This window comes from Protopterus annectens, chromosome 5.part0 (assembly GCF_019279795.1).
Source record: "Protopterus annectens isolate FY-2018-M chromosome 5.part0, PAN1.0, whole genome shotgun sequence".
Lineage (NCBI taxonomy): Eukaryota > Metazoa > Chordata > Ceratodontiformes > Protopteridae > Protopterus > Protopterus annectens.
The window spans coordinates 1,003,017,341-1,003,039,017 of NC_056735.1; the positions used below are offsets into that span (position 1 = coordinate 1,003,017,341).

At 37.3% G+C, this 21,677-nt stretch overlaps 1 protein-coding gene across 3 annotated transcripts in view; it reads right to left on the reverse strand.

Annotated features, from left to right (window-relative positions):
• Window positions 1-21,677, reverse strand: part of GRIK1 (glutamate ionotropic receptor kainate type subunit 1) — a 1,940,968-nt gene that overhangs the window by 1,300,274 nt on the left and 619,017 nt on the right. The gene's annotated exons all lie outside the window — the stretch shown is intronic.

A 21,677-nucleotide genomic window follows, 5' to 3' on the forward strand; every position in this document is an offset into this window, starting at 1 on the left:
TGTGGTTGTATTTGGATATTCTTGGTTCACTGAACTAACTGTTTAGTGTGGCCTTACAACTGACCTGGATAATTATAAACCTATCAGCCTTATAAGCTTAATCTGCAAAGTCATGGAACATATTATAACTGACCTCATAAACTGCTATAACAAAAATCTTGTTAAGAGTTAACTCCCACTTGTTGGCTTTGTGAAGTGTAGATCCTATTTAAAATCTACTAATCTTCTTTGAAAATATTATGGTGTCTGTAGATGGTCACCTTGAGATGCATACAGTGTGTCTTGACTTGGCCAAAGCCTTTGACACCACTCTCCACGCTGGCATTATACAACACCTAAATGTTTTAAAAATCAATCCACGAGTTAAAATGGATAGCAAACTGACCGAAAGACAGAAACCATACAAAGTGAGTTGCAGGTGTCACATCAGAAAGAATAAAAGTGACTAGTAGTATCTCTCAGGGTTCAGAGCCAGGACATCTCCTTTTTTGGTATTACTTTCTCAGATCTCCAAGCAGACAGCCAAGTCCTTTGGTTAACAAAGTCTGCAGATAACTGCAAACTGGATGGTTGTTGTTAAGTTATCCTATAACACTCAAACTCTCCAGAATGAACTCAGCATTGTAAACTCTTGGTGTACTAATAATGGGCTAAAACAAAATGCTAAAAAGTGTAGTAATGTAGTTAGGAACCTAGGTGTTTGGGTTGACAGCTCCCAGTCATTTGACCATCATGTGACAAAGGCTATCAAGAAATCCTTTTATTTAGTCCAGTTAGTTGTCAAAATAATGTAATTGAAGTCTATAGGAGTAACCATTCCCTTAATACTCAGCATTTGTCAGGCCAGCTATCAGGTAAAATGCTCCCTTTGGGATCTATCATATTAAACATTTCAGTCAATTACAGAAATGCCAAAGGTTCTTATACCCCCCCCAAAAAAAAAATCAAAGGCCTAAAGTCCCTCAGTAAACAAGTGAGGATGGAAACTCTATTCCATTTTTCATTGTCTTATAGACTTTTGAGGGAAGATCTTTGTCTTGCTTACTGTGCCATTAGAGACCTAATAATCCTGGACCTCTGTTATCTCTACAAGTCCAATATTTTCTCCATTACTAGAAACAGGGACTTAAATCTTCACTAACAGATAAATAAAAACATGGTTAAGGTTTACAACCGAGCACCTCCAAAACCTCTGAAATAAACTTTCCCTGTAATTTAAGCAGTGCAACTATTTTCCTTTAAACATAATATATGTGAGTGGATGGGTTTCCAGAAATTAACTCTACAATTGCATTGTACAGCCTGAAGTGAAGCCTTGGAGTGATTAAGTATCATTTTTCTGCATTTTCTTGCTGCCTTTAGCTAATTCCGCCTAAAACGCCAATTTTCTAAAGTTTCTGTGATTTACAAAGCTTGTTTCAGCTACATATTGTACTTATTTTACTGCCTGCACTTTAACAAAGTCATTTTTGTGTTTAAATTACCTGTTTAACTGTTGTAGGCTCCACACTCGTGTGATAGCCATTTATGTGCATTTAAAGTGTTTTTTTGATAGTATCTGCTTTATTTTCTAAAAAAAAAAAACAAACAAAAAAAATATACTTGTTTTCCCGCCTTTCTAAGCTAGTATAGTCCAGTTTTCAGGTTAGTGCTGAATTCAGGGCTGTGTTACATGTTTCTGTGTTTGCCCATACCGTAATTGGATAGAAGGAAGTTTCTCTGTTCACTGTGAGAGACGGAGCTTTGAGCGGCCTATCTGTCCCTGGAGGAGTGGTTTCAGCCCAGAAATTAGTAGTTTATTGACCATTTTGGGCTAATTTCTATCTCTTTAATTTCCCAGCTATAAAACCTGCATTTGCGAGGTTTTTGTGCTAGTATACAGCTCAGCAAGCTCCTGTCTGGTGCCCTGCAGAGTTTTACAGTAGCAGAGAGACAAAAGAGAGACTTTGGAGTGATTAAGTATAATTTTTCTGCATTTTCTTGCTGTCTTTAGCTAATTCCGCCTAAAACGCCGATTTTCTAGAGTTTCTGTGCTTTAAAAAGCTTGTTTCAGCCACATATTGTACTTACTTTACTGCCAGCACTTTAACAAAGTAGTTTTTGTGTTTAAATTACCCGTTTAACTGTTGTAGGCTACACACTCAAGTGTGATAGGCATTTCTGTGCATTTAAAGTGTTTTTTTTTTTTATTGTATCTGCTTTATTTTCTGAAAATAAAAATACTTGTTTCCCACCTTTCTAAGCTAGTATAGTCCAGTTTTCAGGTTAGTGCTGAATTAAGGGCTGTGTTACAAGTTTCTGTGTTTGCCCATACCTTACTTAGATAGAAGGAAGTTTCTCTGTTCACTGTGAGAGAGGGAGCTTTGAGCAGTCTATCTGTCCCTGGAGGAGTGGTTTCAGCCCAGAATTTAATAGTTTATTAGCCATTTTGGGCTAATTTCTATCTCTTTCATTTCCCTGCTATAAAACCCGCATTTGAGTGATTTTGTGTGCCGGGCAGTGCCAGTTAGCCAGGGTATAAGTATTCCCAGCTCCACAAAGTCTACTCTTCAATTTTTCCCTTGGAACTAGACAAACTTTCAACTTAAGCACTCAAACCATTCACTTCTCATCCCAGCAGTTACTCAAAACTCATAACAAGCACTAATAAACCTTAGCACTAGACCCCCCTATACTGTAGAGAAGGATAAGGCTCTCTATTCAACCTTACCAGCCAATCAGTAAAACAGTTCACTGTTCCTATCCAGGCATGTCTAAAGGGCAGTTTCAGGTGTACTCTCAGGTCCATCTGGTGAATCTGGGCATTTAGAGACAATGTTACAATTGCCTCATGTACACAGACAACCCTCTCCTCCTTCCACCAAGCACTAATACATGCAAGAGATGCAATTATACAGCCAAACTGGAGGCTAAGTTCTCGCAACCCAAGACTGGATCAGGCAGTCAAGAGGAAAAGGGAATTACTTGCATCACACCACCAGCCTCACATAGACCTATGAAACCAGCACCGGCAAAAAAACACAAATAAATACACAAAAACATACTCGGAGGCTCTAAATAAAAATCTGCAAAAGCAATACAGACCTCCAAAGCAGTCATCCAAGCAACCTCCACCCCCAACACAAACTATGAAACACATACTTCACAAAACCAGTGTGCCACGCAATCACAGCCCTTAAGGCAAAATAACATACAAAACACACTAGTAATAGGTGACTCTATAGTCAGGCACACTGACGTCCCACTCACTAGACTGGACAAGGAGAAGGTTACTGTTAGCTGCCTGTCGGGTGCCAGGATCCACCACATAACACAAGCACACAGGTAACTCCAGAACAAGTACATATATGACTCTGTCATTGTCCATGTTGGTGTGAATGACCTGAGCTGTACCTCCCTGGACTACATGAAAAGAGACATGGAGGATCTCTCTGATCATGTAGCCCAAGCTGGTATGACCCTGATCCTGAGTAGCATCCTGTCCTCACCAAGAATGATACCATGGTATAGAGAAACAAATTATCAATTTCAACAATTGGCTAAGCTTCTGGTGTCATTCAAAGGCGATCCTGTGTCTGTTAGCCTGGGATGACATGCTCGACAAGCCACACTGCTTCGCTAGAGACAGCTTGCACCTGTCACCCTTAGGCTTTCAAATACTGGCCAAGGCTCTTGTCACCCCCATAGTGCCTTTTTTAGGCAAGGCTCAAAAGACAAACCCACCACCATAAATAGCACAAGTAACAAAAAACTGAGGGTAATGCTACTCAATGCCAGAAGTCGAATCCTCAAAATGCACTCACTCGAGGCACTCCTCAGTATGGAGAAAATCGATATATGTGTAGTAACAGAAACCTGGTTTAAGGCTCCAGACAGCACCCCAGCACTACCAGGCTATAACTCATACCATACATTTCAGACACAAAACCCGGACCGAAATACAAAAGGTGGGGGAGTATCCATATTCATCAAGGATACCCACACTTCCAGGTTAGTGGCACAGCATGATGCTACAGAGATCATCCATGTGCAACTAACAATGGGCAAAACTGCTATTCAAATTATAGCTTGCTACAGATCACCCACCATGTTCCAGGACCCCCACTCCACATTCCTGGAAACACTGGGAAACATAAAGGCCCTACCAAACACCCTGATATTGGGTGATTTCAATTACCCAAACATTAACTGGGAGAACTACTGAAGTACAAATTCCCTTGCCCAACATTTCCTAGAATTTATAAACTCAAATGCCCTGGATCAACTGGTCAACACCCCCACCAGAGGTGACAGCATATTGGACCTGGTCAGCACCAACATTGGAGACCGGTTTTCCCCACTGGAAGTCAACCCCTCATTGGTTAGATCTGACCATAAATTAATCACTCTGGATATCCACATTCCGCCACCACCCCCGGTCAAAAAAAACACAGTGAAAAACTTTTCAAAAGCAAACTTCACGTTACTTTAGACCAAGGTGGGAAGTTTCAAAGCCCCCATGCTAAAGGATAACGCTGTCCAAGCTGCAAAATCCTTTACTAATGCACTCTACGGGCACCTACAAGAATGCATGGATCGTGCTATCCCAAACAAAACCAAGACTCACTCCTCCAAGAAAAGGAAACCAGTCTGGTGGACCCCTGCCATAAACAAGCTATGCAATAGAAGGAGGAAACTAGTACAGAAAAGAGTAAAATCCCAAGAAGGGAAGACATCCCTGATCAGTATCAGCAAGAAACTACATTCCCTCATAAAATCATCCAAGGCTAGCTTCGAAAGAAAAATTGTCATGGACTCCAAAGATAACCACAAGGCATTCTTTAGCTATGTCAAGAATCTAAGTGGCAATTCTCAGATCTGCTCAGAGTTAGTGCAGAATGGCACAAAATACACCGAACCGACTGATATAGCCAACATCCTGGCAGACAGGTTGAGTGCAAATTTCACCCCCCTCTCACCCCCAAAAGGGCCCATAACTATACCAGAAGAATGTAGTACCCCTAAAATCACAGACACTCAGGTCAAAACAGCCCTCTCCAAAGACAAAAACACAGACTCAATGGGACCGAAATGTGTCCCAGGCTGCGTCCTACACGAGTTCAAAGATTAACTAACCCCTCACCTAAACACACTGTTTAAACTCAGCCTCGCCACAGGCTATGTGCCCACAGAGTGGTGCACAGCAACAGTTATTCCACTCCACAAAGGTGGAGCCACAACAGACCCTGGGAACTATAGCCTATAAGCCTGACTAGCTTGGTCTGCAAAGCTATGGAGAGCATCATCATGGATCTCATTAACAGAGACATTGGGGAACCTCCAAACACTGGACCCTACCCAGTTCAGCTTTGTTAAGGGCAGATCATGCCTCCTAAACCTGGTGGACTTCTTTGAGACAGTTACCAATGCTCTAGACAAGGGAAAGGTGGTCCACACAGCCTAACTAGACCTCACAAAGGCCTTCGACACCATTCCCCCCTCAGGTATTATAGACAAGCTCACCAGCCAGAACATAAACCCTTACATCATGAGATGGGTTGCCAACTGGCTCACGGACAGAACCCACATGGTACGAGTTGCGGGAGCTAGGTCCGACTCTAAACCGGTTACAAGTAGCATTCGCCAGGGCTCAGTCCTAGGACCCCTTCTGTTTGGCATATACTTCTCAGAGGTGCAGGCAAGCACAGGAAGACTATGGCTGACCAAGTTCACAGACGACTGCAAACTGGGGGATATAACTGACTCTCTGGCTGACACAGACATCCTCCAAAAGGGTCTCCCTGAGACAGATACCTGGTGTCAAAACCATGGCCTCAAGCAAAATGCCAAAAAGTGCATAGTCATCCCCTTTGGAAAAAACAAACTACCCACAAACTATCACATAGGTGGTAGCCCCATAAATACGGAAGATGTAATAAGGGATCTGGGGACCCAAGTAGATAGTAACCTCTCCTTTGATAACCACATTGCCAAAGTGGTTAGAAAATCCTTCTATGTGGCCCATCTAATCACAAAAGGGTTTGCATCTGGATCAAAAGAGGTCATTGGGCCCCTCTACGCATCACTCATCAGACCCATCATAGAGTACAATGCCTCATTTGAGATGTACCTTACAAGACACTTGCAACAACTGGAAAGACCACAGAAGTACCTCAATAAGAGGATCACTGGCCTCAAGCAGATGCCCCATGCAGCTCGACTGAAGAAACTCCAGCTGTATTCAGTTGCATACCGCCTACTCAGAGGTGATCTCTGCCTGACATACAAGGCCATGTCCAACCCAGAATTGATGGACATGCTCCACCTAAAGAAAACCATATCCCCTCGAGCCACACGCTCCAGGGATCTAAACCTCACCACAACAATAAATAGGACATGCTGTAGGGATAGATTCCTGTCCCAGAGACTTCTCATGCTTTGGAACAAGATTCCAATTTACATTAGGCAGAGCTACTCACTAACCCTCTTCAAGAGAAACCTTGACTAGTGGATGGGAAACAGAAAGTTTACCCCAGGGGTCACTTCATTGGCTCTGCTGGACAGAGGCACAGGGAACTAATCTAAGGGGATGGCGAAAGCCAACACATTCCAGCTAGGCTTATAAATGCCTTCGAGCAGATGGCCTAGTATCTACCTTTGAACCTATGAACTTAAGAGGTACTGGCAAGGTATGAACAGCCATGTGATTCAGTGGCCTTGGGATATCCAAGAATCTATGAATATTTCCAAAATATTTTATTTTATTACCAGTATTTAGTTTTTCTCCACTGATTATGAGTTAAACTGTGTACCTTTTTCCAGAATTTAATAATGCTACATTAACTGGTATTCTTCCCCTGATCAGGAGTTTTATGTGTGAAATCCTGTGATGTATTGCATTGTGTTAGATTTTTTTTTATCTTAATAAAGCTGTTGTTCCATGCTTTCCTTGAAACCTGACACTTCATGATCATGCATAACCTGCAGAAACATTATCATTTCACCTTGTGAGAAATGCAATATCCACAATAATATGTGTATACACTGATTCATGTGCCGGTGGCATTCTGTATAAGTCATTGAAAAGTGCTTTGTCTGAGTTATCTCGGTAGGACCACAGTCATTTACATCAATGCATGGACTGTGCTGTAGAAGTACAATATTAATACATACCAATGTTTTCCTCTTCTCACTGACCTATTGGATACTGTGTCACCTATAAGATAATCTATTCTGTGCATTTGTCATACACATTGAAATGTGATCCTTCTCAGTAAGACAGTACACATGCCATACATGCCTGCGCAATCCTTTTCAGTAAGATGGTGCACGCACATACATGCTTGTCCAGTTATGATGATCTTCCTAAGTGGTGCTGGTGCTTGGAATATCAAGGGTGCACAGCTTGGAATGCTCAGCCCCAGTAATACTCTACAGCCTCGTTTACATCTAAATGATGTTTCATCTTTCTAATATGCCTTTTTTTTTGTTCTAAAGGGCAAATACTGTCTCAATAAACATTACATTTAATCCAAGCATATTATCTATACACTTAGTATATGTCTAAATATGCTTTGCTTTTGATGTTTGTATGGGTTTAATACAGTGCATTTAAAGATGTTTAATTGGAAAGCTTTTTAAAAATAAAATTATGATGATAATGGAAGAATGCAGAAAGAATGGTATTGCTTGAAATCATCCACCAACATCAAAAAGCACATGCTGCTTTAAATTTGTAATGGCCTCACTAATCAGAAAGCATACTTCACAACCAGTACTAGGGATGAATATGTGATCACGTAGGGAAGGAAACAGGATAATTAGCAAGGGAAGGGATACAGAAACAACGGGGGGTTACATGACAGGACTTACCTGATCATTGGAAGCTAGTTAGTATAGGTGATGTCTTGGGTGATTCTGGGATATCTGTTGTGTGATCCCACAAAAGGGTACATTGTTGAGTAAGCAACCACACGGTTATAAGGTTTGCAATATCTGGACAAGTTATTGCAGAAGCTGCTTTTTTTTCCCCAAAATCTCTTTATTTCAATTTTCTTTTTTCAAATAATAACAACAATACGGTAACTCAAAAAACAAATAAACAATACAAATACCTATCTAAAGAAAACAGACAACAATCTCGTTCCAAGAAAATTATACACACACACACACACATATATATATATATATATATATATATATATATATATATAATATATACACAAGAAGTCACTACATCGTCAAGTAAAGTATGAGAATTCTTATGTTCATTTGGTCTCATAAGGGATAGTTAGAATGGGGATAGTCTATATACAAAGTAAAAATAGAAATTTAACCATTTATTTGTATGTTTAGGGAAAATATCTAGTTACACATATACTAAGAAAAGGGAGAAGATGCAAGAAAGTCTGGTTATACTACATTCATTTCTTATTTAAAGGTTAGCTTTTCATGACAATTTGTAGGCAAATTTTATTTGTCAAGAATTATATCTAGCAAGTAACCCCAATATTTTTGATAATAGCGTTTGTTTTTTGTTTTTGAATAAAATAATTTGTGAGATGAGATGTATTTGATAGCAAGATTGCTAAAATGTTCCCATGTAATTGGTGACATGACATTCCAATTCTTTGTAATAAAGAATTTAATAAGGGCACACATCGTAATAAAAACATGTTTTAGTATTTTGGGGAGTTGATTGATATTAATGTACAATATAGCTGTCTCCCAAGTAAGGGTTGATTTTTCATATCCCATCTTCTCTAATCTTTCTCTCAAGGAACACCATAAGTTGTGTATCTTAGTACAGTTCCACATGACATGTAAAATATCAGCTGTTTGATCCGGACAATGGGGACATATGGGCGAAAAGTTAGGATTGAATTTATTTAATTTAGATAAGGTATAATATAGATTATTTATCATAATTTGTGTATATAGCAGCTTCTTGAAAGGAATACATTTGATTGTATTTTCAATAGCTAGTTTCTTATTTTCTTCAGTCAGTGATTGATTTTTCGTTTGCCAATAGTTTGAAAATAATAAAGAATTCTGATGTTTTGCACTCATTACAATTTCATAAGTCCTAGAAATTGTTCTCCCTTTAATCACAAGATTTTCAAGTATTAATTTAACTAAATCTATGTTCTGTAAGTCAGTGTGTATTTGTGAGAAATTGCAGAAGTTGCTTGATGAAAAGAAAGGTGAAAACTAGTTTTCATTTTTAATTTAATTATGGCATACGTTGGTTGCTTGTAAAATGTTTTACAGGTGAAAATTAATAACAAGGAAATATAAAAAAAATAGCAGTGATGAAAATCCCACTGCAAATTATGATGATGTGTATAGCTTTTGGTGCAACTTGGACTTATTACAATTTTCATATACTGTAGTCTGTAAAGAAGCTTATGAAATCAGCGCTCACCTGAGAAAAGCACAAAATGATTCAACCAGTAAACTGCCCAGGCAAGTGTATTCATTTACCTTGAAAAATCACTTTGAAGTACAAATATGTCTCTGAAGTTCTTCCACTGGTTTCTACAGTTCCCTTTCTTTTTCATTTCCAACTACTGCAAATGCTCAGGAATATACAGAACTGATACCCACACCATGATATCTAATTACTTCTTACAAAATATAAAATGTTCTTTTTACATTCACAACCTTTTCTTAAAATACAGAGACAGCGATTTAAATGAGAAATAAATATCACTGCCTAGTCTGTCCACTTGTTGCCTTTATTTACACCTTATATAACAATTAGTTTAATTTGTATCACCCATCAGACACATTTTCTTAGCTATTACTCATCTATTATTTTTATTTATTTTTTGCCCTTTTTTTGCTCTGAAACCCATAGGTTGACACCAAGCATCCTTCCTAGATTTATTTATTTACTTGTTTTGTATACATGTATGCATGTTTTTGTTGTTGTTGTTGTTCTGAAGCCCACCTCAGTTGACATTAAGCATTCTTCCCAGCTTTGGCCAAATTGATTGTTTAGTCCCTGTGAGGGAAGAATACTGATGCCTGTGCTGCTGTGTCTGGATTTTTTTTTAACTCAATTGAAAGCCATTCCCACTGTGCATGTCTGCATTACTATAAAGAAGTGAATGGGGCATTTCATAACTAGGAAATTACTCAAATGATTTCTGAAAACTTTTGTGCAGTAAATTAACTGAACAGCAGTGAAGCTTTGCATAAGTCTAGGACTTTCACATTTCACCCCTAGGGGAAGACAATCATGCTACCAGGAAAGCATATTTATAGCTTAACTACAACCACAATGTTTGTCACACCTCCATCAAGTTTACTAATTAACCAATCATCAAAGGACCAGACGACATCAAATAAATGAAGCCCAGGATATTTAATTTCTGATTGTTTTAACTTGTTCATGAACTGTGTGAGAAGTGTTATGGTAAAGGGAAGAAAGTCAGGCAGTGGACTGTAATTCTATTTGATACATTGTCTAAGGAAATGCTATCAGACTCTGAGAACAGAAAGGAGCGGTTGGAGTGCCAGCATTGAGGTGAGGAATGAAGCAAGCAAATGAGCATCATTTTGCAACACACATATTATCTAAAAATACATATACACTGATATATATAGCAAATGCTTGGCTATTTCTATAGAAGACCTATAAATCTTTTCATTTACCACCCCCCGCACACACACATACTTCTGTTCTTCAGTATAATTTAAGCTATTTTAGTCTGTATTTATATGGTTTCTATTAAAGGCTATGTACAAACTTTGTTGACCTCTGATAAGAAGGGTCTGTTCTATTTTCCTTGCAAACATGTAGCCATACGGGCTATAAACAGTACTCTGAATATGATTTCATGATCTGTCTATAAAACGAGAAGGAAATTTGTTTTCTACCAGAGATGCATCTTCCTATGTATGCCAGTATCCCATCGGGTTTCCATTCTGCCTTTTTGTATTATTTTTTATGTTTAGCTTACCTAATACAACCAACTAACATTCCTTATAATTTTTGATATTGCTGCCATTTCACCAGCAGTATGCTCCTTTCCAGGTTAGGACTTTCCAGATACATCTTTTGGTATTTATACAGTTTTGCTTTACACCACATGTTCTTGGCTCTTACACTGAGCATCTGCAAACTATAGAAAAGCCATTGGGGCTCCTGCAGATATAGATAAAAAAACTGTAGGCTTTCCCATACATGAGGTATATATTTCTCTATACAGAAGCAGATTGCCCCCCCCTGCACCCCCCCACACATACACAAATATGCTTAGTACCTGAATCTGGTGCTGTTGGTTTACAATCAGATTCTCGTTCTCAGTGCCCACCATTTATGCATGTCTAGCATGCGGTACAGATGCTGTTCACCTCAAAATATGATTAATTAAGCCACAACTTTCTGTTCATTGTGTTCCCATGGTTCATTGAGATGGCAATGAGTGCAAAACCTGCAGATATTAGTAAAGAATTGCAGACTGTCAGTTTGAAAGTATAGCAATAGGTCTCAACAAAAAGAGTTAAGAAAGCTTTTGTTTATCCTGGCAGATGACCAGATATGGCATTGATGATTACAGTCACTAAATAAATTGGGGGTTAGCTTTGGATGAAAGTAAAATGCGATTTGCTTTGTTTAAAGCTCGACTATGCATTTCTGTGAAGTACTTAGGGATAGTTGCCTTCTGGTTACTGTTTCTGTGAAACAAAATTGAAACTGCCCCTGATTTCACACAATGACTGTGTCTGTGCCTTATAAAATATATATTTTTTCTTGTGAATTACTGAGGATTGCAGTCACTAAATAAGGGGGGAATGGGCTGGTTACAGATGAAAGCAACTTATCCTTCATTTCATCTGCTCCTTTTAAAGTCTGGCTTTACAGGGTTATTTTGTATTTGTATGAAATTAAACTGTTTTTTTGAAAATAAGTTGAAACTGTCACTGATTTCACAGAATGTCCCTGATTTTGCCTCATATTTTCAGTTTGGCAAATCCCTGAGGATTACAGTCACTAAGTAATAGGGAAAGAGCTTTGGATGTAAGCAACACACTTCTTTGGTTCTTTGAAAGTCTGACTTTATGGGAACAGGGTGTATTTTCATAAAATAAATTGGAATATTTCTTCTCTAGCTACTGTTTGCGGGAAGCAAAGTTGAATGTATTCATGATTTCACACAACATCCCTGACTTTCTGCTGCAAAGTTTTGGTCTGTCCCTCATAACATTTGTGATTTTCTAGTAAGTTGTTCAAGACTGCATTCACAAAATAAGGAGGAAGATGGCTATGGATGAAAATAACTTATCTTCTTCTTGTTTGATTATTTGAAAGTCTAACTTTACAGAGCTAGTGTGCATTTGTATAAAATATTTTATTTTCTTTATATTTTGGTTCATAGACATGTACTATGCTAGCTGCATTTGTGGGCCATTTTAAGCCTAGTCAATTATCCCATGTGAGAATCAAACCCTGCACTTTGTGTCTGTAAGGTAAATACCTGAATCATTATGACAATTCCTTATCCTTCACATAAGTCATGGTTTTCTGATAAATCATTGAGGATTGCTGTCACTATATATTGACAGATATTTAGTTTCTCGTATCTTGAACTTCAACATTCAGGCTGGAGGGTTGTTGAGGAACGCTGCTTCACAAAAACAGTGTCATAAACTGCATCACCCATCTAGCCATCAAAATTTAATTTAAATAAATCAATATCCCTATACATTCTAACATTATTTGAAATGCTATTCCAAATCTTATGAATAATATTGTATATAAAATGTTCCCAATATTAGAAAAACATTTTCTCATATTAAAATCAATATTATTTTTATTTTGATAGTTGATTGACTGTGATATATTACATATTGCTTGCAAAACCTCATCATTAAATATTTTGTACGTTAGACTTGCCTTTCTTCTTGGATAACTAAAATGAAGAGAATATAAACCAAATGTTTTATACTTTACAGTGTATGTTAATTTTCTAACAGAAGACATCCTTCTTCTATATTTTATTTGTACAGATTCAATTTTACTTAATTTGGTTCTAAAAGAACTATTTCAAATTTGGTTGACTTTAAGTGCTATATATCTGCACAAGCAGTTGGTATAATGGTTAAGATGTTTGTGTCACAGATACTTAAGACAGGGTTTGAGTCTCACCTTTGGAAGAAAAATTGGTTAGGCTTAAAATGGCCCAAAAGGCCAGCTAGCTTAGTATTTACCGACAAAAAGCAGTAGTCTCATAACATTGGTGATATATTTATGAGCTATATGAGCTCTAAGTTTAAAACTGTTTGACTGCATTGATTTTTGGATTTTCTACATTTAAGATGTAGATATATCCATTATCTTTAGATTTTAGTATTATTATATTACATTTTTTGTATTTTAAATTTATTTTATTGCAAATGTTTTTTCTTGAAGTCTTAAAAATTGTTGGCTAAGGTAAGTCAGGAAACATTTCCTTTGCATTCATTTGATTGAATAGGAATTAGATCTAGTTAAAAGAGTGGCTAAGAAACAGTTTTCTTATTCACATCAGTGTTATGCTATATTATTATGCATAGAAGCCCAACATTATATTTTTATGTAAAGTTTCACAAACAAATTGTCATATCTTGGAAACTATAAAAGCTAAATGCATTTTGTCAACTTAATTTTGTTAGCCAGGCATGACAACAAAAATCCCTTTCTATGTACATGCTTACTATGATATTTGCAGAAATATAAAGAATTATGTTTATCTGTATAATTAAAAATATAAATAATCCTGAATATTACTCAAAATGTGCAACTTAGAGTGCAAATACCAAAGACAGTTTGCTTCATCATCATCTATGGTTTTATATGATGCCATTCAATAGCTGATAAGTTATCCTGTTTTAGAAATATTAAGTACATATTTTCATAATTGCTATCAAATAACTACCAATATCTCCTGTACAGTGTACTTTAATTGCACATTTATAATGTACTTTACATTCTCCCACCAGGACATTTCACACTATGCCCCTCAATAACATAGAGGTCTCACACTTTGAAAATATGAATCCAGATATGAAAATATGAACAATAATGGGGAAATCAAAGGTTAATTTCTCTACTACAAGATATCTAAGATTAACAATCTTAATATTATTTAATTAAATACAACATGCATTTTCTAATACTACCTATTGTTAATTGGTGACTCATTAAGTTAAGGAAGACAGACACAAAAATATCTGTATGCCATAAGGAGCTATGGGTGTTAACTGGAAGAATACAAAAAGGGTATGATAGGCTTGAATGAGTTAATCTTGTGGTATCACTTACAATTGTTAGAGAACTGTGAATTGCTATAGGATCTGAGCCCCATTTATTACATTTCTACTATATTTTATTTATGTTTGCATTTTACTTGGTCTGAGGACCTTAGTCTATCACTCACAATAGGACAGCATTGTGAATTGCTACAAGATCTGAGCCTCATTTATCTCTACTGCATTTTTTCTGTTTGCATTTTACTTAATCTGGGAACCTTAGTTTTGTAGTATCACCACACAATAGTGACAGAATAGTGAATTACAGCAGGATCTGAGCCATATATATATATATATATATATATATATATATATATATATATATATATATATATATATAGATATATATATATAGACACACACACACACACACATATATATATATATATACACACACACACACACACACACACACACACACACACACACACTGCATTTTACTGTTTACTTATTGGATTCCTTCTCTAACTCATCTCCTATAACCTATTCTGATCTGTGCTTTGGAGTGTTCTGTACAGAAACAGGTCCCTACAGGTGTAATTTTCCATATAAAACTTCCCCTACTATTTTTTTCAAGTATCTAGCTGAGTATAGAGCATCTATCTTTTCCACTGAGAAGTATTACCTCAAGGGTGTTGTTTTAAGTCGATCCTAGACCTACCTCTTCTCAAAGCCCAACAACTCTAAACCCCATATGCACCACCCCTCATAGATTACAAACAAAAGAATCAACAGCCACGAATGTGCATTTTCCTACTGTCTCTGTAGCCAGCCTTGTGAAAATGGGCATCTTGAGACAATACAGCTGTTGTCTCATGTGTACTGACAACCACCCTGTTCTTAAGCAGACTGACACAGTTTGTGAGAGATTAAATTACACTATGTCTAATGCCCTCCTTCATCAGGCTGAGCAAGGAGACAAGCACAGTTAGTTGCCTATTAGGAGCAAGGATCTACCAGATGACACATACAATCAAGACATTGAACCACAAGTACAAGTATGAATCTGTCATAGTCCATATGGGTGTTAATGACCATGAAGTGAGGCATGACAGAGCTTTCAGATTATCTGTCCCAAGCAGGTAAGAACCTAGCACTGATTAACATTCTACCTTCTCCAAGGGTGATACCACAATACAAACAGAAGATGATTGAGTTTAATAATTGGCTTAGCTACTAGTGTCATTCTAAGAGGGTCCAATATTTGTCCGCTTAGGGGGGACATGATTGACACACCATGTTGCTTTTCCTGGGAAGATCTGTACCACCAGCCCCCACTAGGCTTCTGGATATTGGCCAAAACATTATCCACCCCTATTGTACCTTTTTAGGCAATGTCAATCTGATAAACCTTCCAACATAGTAAATTCTAAGCAAGATAAACTAAAGGCGTTTCTGCTCAATGCTAGAACTCTCAACAAGAAGCTTAACTCCATGGAAGCATCTATAACCCTGGAGAGTGTTGACATCTGTGCAGTTACTGAGAAATGGTTTAAAGCAGCAGAAGGCACCCCAGCAGTAACTGCACAGATGTCAACACTCTCCAGGGTTATAGATACAGTTACTGAGTGCTCACATCTGTGCAGTTATTGAGAAATGGTTTAAAGCAGCAGAAAGCACCCCAGCAGTACAAGGCTATAATGCCTTCCACATATTTAGACCATCTACTGCACAAGAAGGGATAAGAGGTGGAGGTGTATCAATCTACATAAAAAATAAGCAAACCTCAAGATTTGTCAAACAATATGACATGCTTGAGCTATTCCATGTCCAACTAACCTTAGGTAAAGTACAATACCATATCCTTGCTAACTATAGATCCCCATCTATGACCCAGAATAACCATACCACACACTTGAATGTACTGGAGTTGCTCATAATTCATTCCAACACTATATTCATGGGTGATTTCAACTATCCCATTATAAACTGGGATGGATACACAACCACTAAAATGCAGGCTCAAAGATTCCTGTATTTTGTCAATGTAAACACTCTGGAACAGCTAGTCTGCACACATACTATGGATACAAATATCCTGGATCTGGTACTCACAAATATGAGGGAATGTTGCACTTTTTCCTTGTGTAATGTCCTCACTGGTCAGACTGTAACACAAAGTGGCAAGCTTTGAAATACATATAAATGCTTAACTCTCAGAAAAAACTCATAACCTTTAAGAATTTTTCCAAGGCTAACTACCTCCTATTAAATGAAGACATAGCTGAATTCCAAGCTCCTCAAGATGAGGGAACATTGTGGCCTAGGTGTTTACAGAAACCAGGTAGAAGCACATATGCATAGAAATAGCAGTACCAAGCCAATATAAACTTAGAACAAATTCTAAAAGCATTCCTCCTCAGTGGACCCACAGTATAAATAAGTTGTACAACAAAATAAAGAAAATTAAAAAAATAGGCAGGGTTATACCCAAAAGACAAAAAAAACTCCATCAGTCTCAACAAGCAACTCAGCGACTATTCAAATCCCTCGAATGCCACCTTTGAGGCAAAAAATCCTTCCAAGCTAAGGATAACCATAAGGCATTTTTTGGTTATATATACAACCTTAAAGGAACACCAGACACTAAGCTGAACTAATAGTAAATGGAACTTCGTATACTGAACCAGGGAAATTAAAAATTGGCTGGCTGATAAATTTAGCTCCAATTTCACCCCCCTATCATCCCCAGTTCCCCCAAGGAAATATCTTCTACCATTTCTCCCCCGATTATCACTAAATAACAGATCACTGCACTATCCAGAGTTAAAACAAAGCATCAGTGGGTCCCGATAATATCCAAGAATGCCTTCGAAATTGCTTGAAACATGACATGTCAGACCTACTAGGATTAACCACAGCTACAAACAGGATTCAAACCTTGGGAATAGAATACTGCCACTGTCATCCTTCTACTCAAAGGCAGACCATCAACAGACTCATAAGTTTGATAAGAAATCTTCAAACAGTCGACCCATTCCAGTTCAGTTCTGTCAAGGGCAATTCATGCCTATTAAACTTGGTGGACTTCTTCAAAAAGGTCAAAAGAGCCATGGATGAGTGCAGAATGGTACATACTGCCTATGTTGATCTGGCAAAAGCATTTGACACAATATCTTATTCAGGTACATTGACAAAATCACAAATTTAGGCATAAATCCCTATGTCACCTAATGGATAAACAAAGAGCTCACAGATAGGACACATGGTGTTAGGGTTGGGTAATCCACCTTCACTAAGAGGTCTGTTACTAGTGGTGTCCCACATGGCTGGGTACTGGGACCTCTCCTGATTGGAATATACTTCACTGAGGTCAAGGCAAATGTAGACGGCCTTTGGCTGACCAGATTTGCTGACATCTGCAAACTGGATGCAATCAATGAAAACCCCAAAAATGTAGCTATCCTCCAGAAACGTCTGAATCAGACAAATGACTGGTGCCAGAACCAAAGCCTAAAACACAATGCAAAAAACTGCATAATTATACCCTTTGGGAAGATTTCCACTTCTGCATATTACAACATTGATAACTCTCCTGTAAGAGTAGACCCAGTGGTAAGGGCCTTGGGAACTCAGATTGACAGTAACCAGAACTTTGATCACCATGTGTCCATGCTAGTGAGAAAATCATTCTACGTGGCACATCTTATAACTATGAGCATGACATCCAGATCTAAGGAGGTCATAGTCTCATTATATTCATCCCTCAGTAAACTAATAATCCAGTACAATGCACCCTTCACATGTACCTCACCAGGCATTTGCAACAGCTGAAGCAGCTACACTGGTTCCTCACTAAAAGAATACAGGGTATAAATAATATGCCCTATACAGATACCTCAAATCCCTGTTTCTTTACTTGGTCTCCTACAGACTGAAGTGATGCATAACATACAAGGCCTAATGGATCTGCTACACATTCATAAAACAAACAGCATTGCAATTACCTGATCTAGGCATCTAAACCTCATTTGTGATCTGAACAAAACATATTGGAGGGACAGGTATGTGTCTCAGAAATTACTCCTTCTCTGGAACAGTTCACAAGCTGCTCCTAAGCCTACTCAAATGCAGTTTGGAATAATGGATGGGAGCTCACAAATTCAACCCTGGCTTGTCATTTGTGGCCCTTGTGGACAGTTGCAGTTTGTAGATACCTTAAAGTACAGGGGAACTACCAAAGTCATTCTAGCTCATGGACAATGATAGTTTGGAAAACTGGGGCGTGAATGGCTAGGCTTAAAAAGGCTCTAGAACCGTTAGCTTAGTAACCTCCTATGATCATATGATCTTATGACCATAAAGAAATCAATTTAAATACAACACCAATTATTTGTAATGCCTTTTTCTTTATGTTATTAATATGATTGTTAAAGAAGAAAAAAAGGAGAACTCAGAAGTCATATGTATTCCTAAGTCTGAGTTCTTTAGTTTCTACAAGTACAATCCCATTAAGAACAACTTTTCAATTAACTGTTTGCTTACCAATATATGTTACATGACATTTTGGGTAAATGAACTATAGTCCAGTCATATGTACCAGTTAGAAATATTTCTTAAGTAATTATTAATTACTTCAGTGCCCCCTGTCGAGCCTAATGTAAATCCATTTTTACAGCTTTCTCCTACTTTGCCATAAAATAGCCTTGTTTCTTTAGTAGTTATTTAAGTTCACGCAAGGTATTCCATATTTTCATCCAATGTAGAGAATTATTTGAGAGAAAGACAGAGACTGGCATAAGATGACCACAAGTTCTGCATCTGTGTGCAGTATAACTCAATGTGACACATGATGCAAATGCTTAATGAAGCTGAAATACCTGAACAATGAATGAAATTATTGACTGAGGGTGATAAAACAAATGCAACATAGTAAGAATTAATAACATAAACACATTGCCAAACGTTTCTTCCTCACTCAAATGCCATACACAAATGCAACAGATATGATTTTTTTGCAATGAATATTTTCTCCCTTTCTGATCCTGACAGCTATAGGAGAAGGCGACACTACAGAGGATCAGAAGCCACGTGAAGATGTATGATATCGCTGTTGATAGAATCACTGTTACCAGCTGTGAACCTTCCAATTTAACAAAAATGAAGTAAAATGCATTTGCTAGGGGGCAGGAACTCCTGAACTCCCAAAGTCCCTATGTGAAGGGATGCACCCCACCTCTGTCTCTAAATATATTAATTCTGATATTGGTGAACCCTGGGAGTACGAAAACGCTTCCTTTCCTCCATTGTTCTATGATCTTGAAATGCTGAACATGCACCATGTGATTAAATAGAGTTCAGCAAAATAAACCAGATCAGTCCAGTTCCAACCAATGTCAGCTCAGATATGCCGTTGATAATGACAGTGTGCTTTGTTAAACATTATCTGTTACATGCTTCTTATCTGTGTGTTGCCAGAGACTTAAAGTACTAAAAAGAGAAGTCAGCTTAGAAAGCTCTAACTCAAAAAATACACATATTTTGCATAACCTCTTTGGTTTATTTAGCAACACTGACACTACATGGCTGGAAGAGCGTTTAGAATATTTCTGTGAAAGAATATTGCAAAAGGTTAACAGCAAGCATAGCTTTCTATCTGTATACAATCTAGACAACAGACTGCAGGATCTATTCCCTTCCACATGTACAAATAATTGAAAATTAAAAACAAATGATATAAGAAACATGTTTAATGATGTGAACAGTAAACCAATTTATCTTACCTGAATTTTTATGCTAATATATGGTGCTTGTGCCAGTTCGTTCATATAAAGCTTACAATATTGAGCATGTATTATGCTTTTTGGGAAAAAAAGGGAATTTACGAACATGTATCTGAAATACAAACCATTTTATCAGCAAATGAATAAAATGGCTACATACACATTTTTTTCTGCAATTTTAAAGCTTTGTGTCCTAAAGCTGGAAACATTTGTGATTTGCTCGTTTACGTGCTGTTGTTCTTTTTTCTTTTTTTATTAATCAGGTCCATTTTACATCTAGGCTAGGAAGTCTGGTAATCATTCATACTCTGTTGCATAAACCTTTAAAATCTATTTCGTGTGCGTTGTGAGTAGTTATACTGAAAATAGTGCCTTGATCCTTTCTGATATACAAATGCAAGCCTGAATGCCTGTAATTTTTATCATGAACAATTATTTTTGTCAGGAAAAAACTTTACCCAGATTACATTTCCTGTTCTTATTGTTACATTTATATTTAGTTAAAAACTACAAATAGAGGATAAGAGTAAACACGGTTAGCACACAACGGGTAAGGGTGGATAATAAGTCATGTGTGCTGACTATAAACCTAACCTTACACCCAACCCTACACATTAGGATACTAAGCACTGTTTTCCTAACAGTATCAGTAATCATGGCTCACACACACATACACAAACCCACACACATGCATACACTCTTCAACTATACCAGTAATTGATCATACCGGCACATCTATTCCTTTCCTTGGCCCTTACAATAAGCCTACAGTGCAAACACCTGCCCAAATACACAAAACTCCAGTACCAAAGCTTTTATAAGAAACGGAAGTTTCAGTATTTTTATCCATACCTACTTATCTTATATCTGGCATTCGGCCATTTTCTTCAACAATCAGGAAGTTCAACAGAATGAACTGTACCCATATATATATATATATATATATATATATATATATATATATATATATATATATATACATGCATACATACATACACACACATATATAATGTGTGTGTGTGTGTGTGTGTGTATGTGTATATATCTGTACATATATATATATATATATATATATATATATCTACACACACACACACACACACACACACACACACACACACACACACACACACACACACACACACAAACAGCTAAATGGTGCAAGGATTAGAAAATGATGGTGCACACAATTAATTTACAGTTACACTGGTGCCGCTTCTGTGAAACCAATCTATAACAGTCCTGGATGGTTGAGGGAATAAATGGATGAATAATAGTCCTAGAACCATCTCTCTTACCTGATTATCAAATGTTAAACAATAAAGACAATTGCACAATGTTCATGAGAAGTACTTAGAAGAACTGCAGTTGGCTGAGCATGGTAAGAAAGTCTGACACCATCCATTCATAAGATGACAATCCTACTGTACAATATGTGAACAAATCTTCTATCCAGACAATCAATGAGAACAGTTCTAAAATAGTATGTACTGTTCTGCAACCCTCATCTTTACACAATATATGATAAAAGAATAAGTAAACCTTATTTACACTTTTTACGTTGAATAACTGAGATGTCTACTGAGCAGAGACCATTTCCAATGGAAGGCTGGAGCTAAACATTTTTTAATCACCAGGAAAGTTAAAAAAGGCAAAATGTTTCAATAACTGGTGTGA